At 41.9% G+C, this 8,245-nt stretch overlaps 1 long non-coding RNA gene across 1 annotated transcript; it reads right to left on the bottom strand.

Moving 5' to 3' along the window:
- Window positions 1–310: 310 nt before the first annotated feature.
- On the bottom strand, window positions 311–6,531 carry LOC115556874 (uncharacterized). The gene is made up of 3 exons (XR_003979135.1): window positions 6,250–6,531; window positions 4,905–4,994; window positions 311–3,587 (listed from the first exon to the last, which is right to left on the bottom strand). It is a non-coding gene; the product is annotated as an uncharacterized LOC115556874 (long non-coding RNA).
- Window positions 6,532–8,245: the final 1,714 nt, after the last annotated feature.

Here is an 8,245-nt window from a genome sequence, read left to right on the forward strand (position 1 = left end):
CTGATATTTCACAAGGGCTCCCCCTTAATACCAGCCAAAAACATTGAATCCAAAAATCGTAACAAATCCTTTAATAATGGTTGCATGCTGCCAATCTATTGTGGTTACGGTCAACCCCCCAAACACCTATTCTGCCGTTTAACCCCAACATCCTAGTTTGTTTAACGAGAATCAAAGCCTCAAAACTAACGGAACAGATGAATTGTGTGTGGTTAAACCACTCACCAACCCACCAGAGGTTTATTATTAGACAACCTGGCCTGTTGTGGTCAATGTAACCACGTCATCTGTAAAACCAAAAGAAATGGGAAATTTCTGAAAGTGTCTTTATAAGTGACAGACATCTTCAAACAAACTTCAGACAATAGAGAGATAGAATAGAAGATAGTACAACAGAGAATAACATCCATAAAGTTATTTTGTGATTGACTTTGTTAGCCAGATAAATTGCGGTGCTTTAGTTGACTACAGGTTCTCAAGTGGTTAGTTATTTTGTGTAGTTCTTGTAGCAGTCAGAATGTGGCCTGTCTTCGTGTCTTTGGTTGTTCTGTGCTGGACAGGCGTTGTCCAGTCCTCCTCGGATTGTCCCTGGAACCAGTTTCACCTTGGCCGCATCAACAACAAGATCATCCTCCTTCTGGAAAACATGGTGAGACAGAGAGAGAGACTGCACATGCATGCATGCAGATGCACCACTGACACTCCTCTAATCAAGTTAATTTTCTCTCTCTCTCTCTCTCTCTCTCTCTCTCTCTCTGTGTTTGTTCTGTGTCTCTCTCTCCCTGTGTCTTGCTCTCAGGGAGGATATTTACCTGTGCAGTGTATGGAAAAACAGACTGTCCATTTTTTCCCAGAAAACATCTTCACTGATGCTGAGGTAAACTCTGTCAACCTAGCTGGCCCCTCTCTAATCCGACGTCTACACACACACTCACTTCATCTGTGATCTCCCCTCATCTCTTCTCTCCTCATCTCATCTCCTCTGCAGTTTGATGTATCCTCTATTCACCTCTCCTCTCAACACCTATCTTCTCTTCTTCTTTTACAGGAGGACTCAATCCCACTGCTTGTCCTGCAAACAGGGCAGCTGTTCATCAATGTGTTTGGGGGCAATATGAGCTCCTTGTCATGGAATCCGGAGAAAGTGCAGCTCTTGAGGAACCACGTTTTCCGCCAAACCACCCAGCTACAGCAATGTGTAGGTTCCAGTCCCTTCTCTGTGTCTGACAGCTAAATATATAACCAACAGATGGGGCATAGATTCAATATGGCTAGATGTTCTGAATTGCTATTTAGTTTTTAGGTTTGAATCCCCATGATTTTAAGTAGCTTGTGGGCATTAAAAATTGCTCAGTGGAGTTTGGAGTATAATTCCTGACAATCGATTGGCACTATTTTGCCTGATGAACAGATCAGTAGGTGTTGTGTTTGAATCTAAAATAGCATTAGGTTTCAAGTTTGAGTCATGGGTCAGTAGGTTGTGGGTTTGTATCCAATAGATCATTAGAAGTTGAGTATGTGTCTTAATCCAATGGTTCAGTAGGCTGTGTGTGTGAATCCAATATATCAGTAAGTTGAGGGTCTGGGTCTTTCTTAATCAAATGGATCAGTAGGTTGTGTGTTTGATTCCTGATGAATGGGATTTTGCAGGTGAACCAGGATGGTGTGACGGACACAGTAACCACAGTACCGGCCTTGGCCTCCTTTTCTGATCAGCTGACTGCCTTACACACTCAGGAGGTTCATATATTATATTATACTTTTGAATAACTGTGCTCTGCCTATCTCTGTCTATCTGTATGTCTGTCTGTTTCTCTTCATGGATTTTTGATTTTTTTTTCCTCTCTGTCTTTCTGTTTGACATTCAGTAGTGTGCTTTATGTTCAATCCTATCTATCTCTCCACCTCTCTTCACTGACCAGAACTTGCTCTTCTGTCTTGCAGGAATGTTCTTGGGAATTGATACGTTCCGAGTTCCAATATGCTTTCAAGCAACTCAAAGCCTATCTGGACAAAAGAGGGGGACCACACTCCAAATAGCATGACAAAATATTAATAATTATTATTTTTATAATTATATTATTTATATGTTTATGAATGTGAGTTTGTGATTGTATGTGTGTGAAAGCAAGTGTCATTATACTATATGTTATATTATACTTATTTAAATCCGATTTATTTATTCCATTACGGATGTTTTATTTATTTTTTCTTATTTATTAATGTCAAATAAAATATTTTAAATTCTAAGTTTCTGTTCCTGAACCTTAGTTTCCATTAGATGGCGCCATTGTCTCCAGAATCACTTTGGTTAATGGGTTTCACCTGCAATTGCTAGTGGGTTCAGAGAGGGTCATGAATTGTAGTGCTACCCAGGTCTACCGAAACAAAGAGCAGTGCACGCAAGTTAACAGTGCCCTGAGTAAGAATAATTAGAACATGACGATGGAGAAAAGTACCAAAGACAGAGTTTTTGACCAACAATTTGTCTAAGCAATATCCAAAACTTGCAACGGAAAAGGACAGGGCCTGTCTCTATCGAAAGACCCTCCTTCTCTATCCCTTGCGCTTAGTACAAGATAAATGGATCAAAAAATGGTCAAATTCCACTGGTGAATATAATCTCTGGCCACTTTGGGTCCACACTCTCTGTCAATATTAGTGTGGCCTAGTTACAGCCTGGATTGTGAAGTGTGGCCTAAGTACAGCCTTAATTACCTTTAGATGAACCAAGTTGTCAAATGCTTAGTCAAGTTCATTGCCACTGTGTACAACGAATCAATGAGAACACGATGACGAACATGATTCATGCTTGTGTGGATTACATATAAGCTCACAACTTGAACACACCTACGACCTTATCGGATGGAATTAATAACTTAATAATGGAAGGTGTGCACATTATCACAAATCATCATCATTTGTTAGAGTCCAACAACGGAAGGGTAGGATAGGAAGTGTAGGGTAGGACCTGCTATAACAATGTACACATCGGCCTAATGCTTTTTCTTCACAGGAAGAAGGTAGGGCAAAACAACCTTAACAACTTTGGCACAATATGGAACAAACAGAGTTTATATCAAATCCTGTACACATTGCTTATAAACATGACACGTTGTGAAATCCAACAAATACAAAATAAAAACAATTTAAGCATGCCAACTGACTACCGCTAGCGTATCCCTCGTTACACCCTTGGGGGGGGGGGGGGCTCGCGTTTATTCGGCTCAGCTGCTTCGAGACGTGTTTTATGATCCACATGCCAGTCTGGGATCCTCTCCACCCAGGATGGTAGAACCAGGCATATTTCCACATGAATGGTAGTGAAGGGAAATAAGAGTATCCTTGTAGCAAGCAGTTGTTATATTTGCACTGGATGTCTTTGGTTGGTGAGTTGGTGGTGTTGGACTAAACTTGGTCTGGGGACACAATGTCAGTTCGGTTGTATGATAAAGAACTATAACCTCATGAGGGTTCGCATGAGGACCTTCCTTAGTCTCCCTCTGGACCATCTCAGATGGAGATGGGAGTAAGATGACATTCCTTTGTTTGATTATATACGGTCCTTCCTTTGAACTCTTGCGACGCTGAGGAAAGGAGAGAACAAAAAGGAAACACGTTGTTCGTCATTTACTTCCTTGTTTGATGAATGTCGTGTCGAGGTCTCGGCCGGGACGAGGTGCTCTGCAAACCAGATGCGTGATCCACGCCCGGCTCGTTACGTGAGGGTGGGAGAGGGGGAGATTGAGCAGACATGCAAAGGCATGCATAATTCACAGGGACATCCCGATGAGGAAATATCTGCCTCATGCACGTAGCTATAAACAGGAAGGACATTGTTCTATTAAAGAACAAAGGCTTGTCCCAGCCTTAAAACACTATCACCCAGGGTTATGACCTGCATACCTTCTGTCGCTGGGGTTCACGTGGGTCAGTGCTATAGCTCATATCGATCATATCCCCCTAGATGACGATTGAGGCGGCGGGGACGCAAACTCTCCTAAAGAACGGCTTGTTGGTGATTTCTCTGAATCATTTAGCACCAGCCGTGTAGCAGAGAAGAGTTGAGAGCCAAATGTGGGGCAGCAGGCCTATTACTTTATGCATCTCTGCATCTCTGTTAGACACAGCCTGTTTTTACTACACGCTCTCTCCATCTCTCTCTATCTTGTGTCTTTCTGTACCTCTCTCCATCTACATCTCTATCTCCAACTTTCTCTGTCTCTACATCAGTCATTTCATTCTTGCATTTTCTATCTCTCTATCTCTCTCTCTCTATCACATAATCTCTCTGGGCCTATCATATCTCCCTCTCTTTATAGTCCCATCCCTCTCTCTATCACCCCGTCTCTCTCCACCTCTCTCTCAGTCTTTCTCTATCACTGTCTTCTCTGTTTCACTCTTCAATATACCTCAATCTCCCTCATCTCTGTCAACTCTTTCAATTGAGAAATGAGGTGAGAGGACCGAAGTCTCTGTCTCTCAGCTCTCTGTGCTATTTTTCACATGTATTTTGTCACGGAACAGTTTGCCACACCCAACAGCCTTATCAACTTGATCTCTGGGCTAAACAACAGAACAGGTGGCTGTCAATATTTCCTAAAATTACCCATTTCTTCGACCACTTGATAAGTTGTGTTGCATCAGCGAACGCTCATCTAGGTCGTTTTTTAACAAATAACCAATTCTGTTGGTAAGGTTGGAGTACAGGGTGGCCTTACAGTATGGACTAGAAAAGGGCTGTCCGTTGATTGGCAGCATGTCAATCAATTTATTAATCAAAGCACCTTTCAAAATGCTTAAAACATCATAATACTGTTTTGTCCTCAATTGGTAAAAAAAACATTAAGGAATCATCAAGATTCTTGTCCGTACAATCGACTGTGAGTTCCAGCTAATAGTACCTCCATGCTTCTCCTCCAATATGTTTTCATTTCTGGCCATCCTTGTTATCGTCAGAGCAGCCCTCGGTCTCCTTGGCCTGGTCTTTTTCTCTGTTGCCGGAAGAAGAACACATGCAGAGCCCCTAAGCATCACTGTGTTTGTTTTCAATCCCCAATGTCCACTACCTTACTACCTACTCATTTATGACATTCATCCAAACATTTAATCGTGCCACTGCTCAAGCATCTTCTATAGAGCAGTGGTTGCTAACGTTCTTGGCCGAGGGCCCACTGTTCCAACAATAAATCAAAGGAACGACAACTTAAATCCTAATGCTTATATTTTGATGCGCAATTTTTGCAATAGGCCTATGCTATTTCACACATGACAGATTGTCCAAAAATTCCCATGGACAGCGGCTTATCAACATTATCAAGTCAACATGTTTCACTAGCTTATTATCCTTGCTGAAAGCTGTGCTAGAACCATGTATGGAATTCCAATCATTTTCCCGCCACACCTTGACGTCCCTCAAGGCCCAAGTGTGCCGTGTCAAGACAGGCTGGGAGCCATTGTTAGATGACAAAATAATCCATGGTACGGCTAGGTCATTATCAGCAACACTTTAGCAATCTAATTATCGGCTCTGAAACAACTCTCTTTATTCCGTACAGTGGCGCTCCGTTGTTAAGTACCTTCCCTCTTAATCGACACGCTACTGCTCTACACAAACCTTACAGTGCTAATCGACAAATGGTTCATATCAATAATGCAATTCTTTTTAGATTATTCTATCCATCTCTGTTTCTATCCTTCACACATTCTCTCATTCAACCTTGTTCTCACTGATTAACATATTTTATATTTAGATACATGTCGCTTTGCTAGTGAGTTAGCCTCTTAATTTCACTGTATTAATTATTGCTATACTACAAACATTGCGTAGGGAACTTATTCAATCGCATACATATTCAAATGCACAACAACCTCCAAAACTATAGTCAATGAAGCTCTCACTGTGTCTACGGAAAATTTAATTCATATGAGATTTTGTTTCCTTTTCGTTGTGCAATTGGAGAAGGATGAGTGTCTACGTGCATGTGTAATGTGAACCAGGCCCATGCTCCGTGGTGTGGGTAACAAATATGGTTAAAATAAAAAAACAATGGGGAAATACTAGCGGTTTAGTCTGGGACAGTCTAGTGGTTGGGGCGTTTAATCCTCTAATGTCTTCATTCTACCTTTGTAGGCATCCAAGAGCAAGATGCCATAAACATTACCTGTCTCTGAATGACATGAATATGTATTCACTGTAATTGGCTTTGGACAAAAGCGCCAGGTAAATGACAAACTGTAAATACTCACGGCTTGATCTTGTTGGAGAATTTCTGACGCAGAACGAGGGCGATGGTGCAGAGGACCATCATGGTGGTGCACATGGTTTTGAGTGTGAAGGAGGAGCTACCCTCCTTGGCTCTCACCTCGACTAGGGCCAGGGATTCAGACCTGGGCCCCAAGCTAACTCTGGACTTGACTGATGGGCTACCCTGGTGGGTGCTGTTGATTGTAAAACACAGAGTCGGTGTTGTAACCCGGCAAGTCTATTCCTGTCTCTCGCTCTCGCTTACTCCCTGGCCATGCTCAACCGAGAAGATTAGCCTATGGGATTACCTTGGATCAAGCGAGGTTGTGTGTGTGTGGGTGCGTGCCTGTAAGTGTCTGTGTGTCTGTGCGCTCATGCGTTCTGGGGTGTTTGTTAATAGAAGTAACAATCCCCTTCAGATAATAGTGCTTCGGTTGAAGTGGTTCAGCAAAAGTAAACATATTCATTGACTTGATGTAAAATACACAAGAGTTAAAACAAGCATCTGTCAATTAGAATAGCCATCCAGTCAAAATACCTTCACTACATGCAGCAGGGGTAGGATACGTGTAATCGCGAGTAATCAAGACAAAGTGCCTCAATACCGTTCTTACATGACATGAATCAAAGTCATTTAATTACGTCGTTTTTTTCCTCTGTGTGCATGTGTTTGTGCATATTTGTGTATGTGTGTGTGTGTGTGTGTGTGTGTGTGTGTGTGTGTGTGTGTGTGTGTGTGCGTGCGCGTGTGTGTGTGTTTGTGTGTGTGTTGATAAACTTGTATTTATTGACTGTTCTCAAAGCAAGCCCCATCTGGTATTGTTACCACAGTAGAGGACTCAGAGACAGATTTGTCAAAAAATCACAGAAGCAGTGAAGACAAACTTCAACATCATCTAGAAATGAAGTGGTTGATGATCGAGTCACATGAAGCTTGCAAATTACTGTCAGTAATTTACATGTGTGTATGTGCCTAAACGGTAGCTCAATGAGTTTCCTCGACCAAACTGGCGTAGGAACTTAGATGGCCGCTAGGAATAAAGGATCATTCCCTGGTCTTTCACACTGTTGTGTTCAGAAGCTTCCACAAGAACCACTAAACACCCATATCAGATCAAATACCAGGCACAAGATGAAATCTAACTGAGATGTTATTGACCCCACGTGGTCCTGAGGGGGAAAACGCAGACGAGAAAGGATGGAGGAAAATCAAGCAGAAACACATCAATTGCACATAGTGCTTAAATGTAGGAAAGGTATCTATCTATCACAACCCTGCCAGTACAATTCAGTTTTCTTTTGTTATGCTGTCTTGCACTCTGGATAACATTGTTTGCTCAATGACTAAACATTGAGCCAACCCCTAACTGCACCTTAATGACAATATAAATTGTCATTAAGGTGGTCTGTCCGTCACTTTTGGGGATGAAGGCTGCTATAGCCTGTAAATCAATCAATAACACTACAAAGCCTAACATAGTCATAAGGAATATGTAAATTCAGAGTGAGATAAAAACGAAGTCTGTACTTTAGTGCTAACACATTATCATCATCATTATCATCATGATTTCCCGCTAGGCGCAGTAGTTGCCATGGGGCGCTCCTGCTTGAATCTGTTGTCCAGAAGTTGCAGGAACTGTGTTCTCTTCATCACCATTCTTCTTGCCTGCTGAACATCAATGTCCAGCAGCCTCTTTATCCAAGTCCAATTCTTTCTTTGCGTCTTCAGGTCAAATATAACCTGTTTTTGTAGATCGCTGTTGTCCAGACTACATACATGACCTCCTCTTAGACGATGTAGATGTGGGTGTGGTGTAGAAGCCCACTTTTTGTAAAAAATATTTTTCTAAATTTTTCTCATCAGGGAGTGGGCATCAATAACTACAATCCGGTGGTCTGATTCAAAATTGGCTGACTTAGGGTATCTGCATTTCTTGGTAGCAAGTTTGACACACTATTTGGCCATTAAAGCGAATCGAAGATTTGCATTAAAGACCA

The sequence above is a fragment of the Gadus morhua genome, chromosome 2 (genome assembly GCF_902167405.1).
Source record: "Gadus morhua chromosome 2, gadMor3.0, whole genome shotgun sequence".
Lineage (NCBI taxonomy): Eukaryota > Metazoa > Chordata > Actinopteri > Gadiformes > Gadidae > Gadus > Gadus morhua.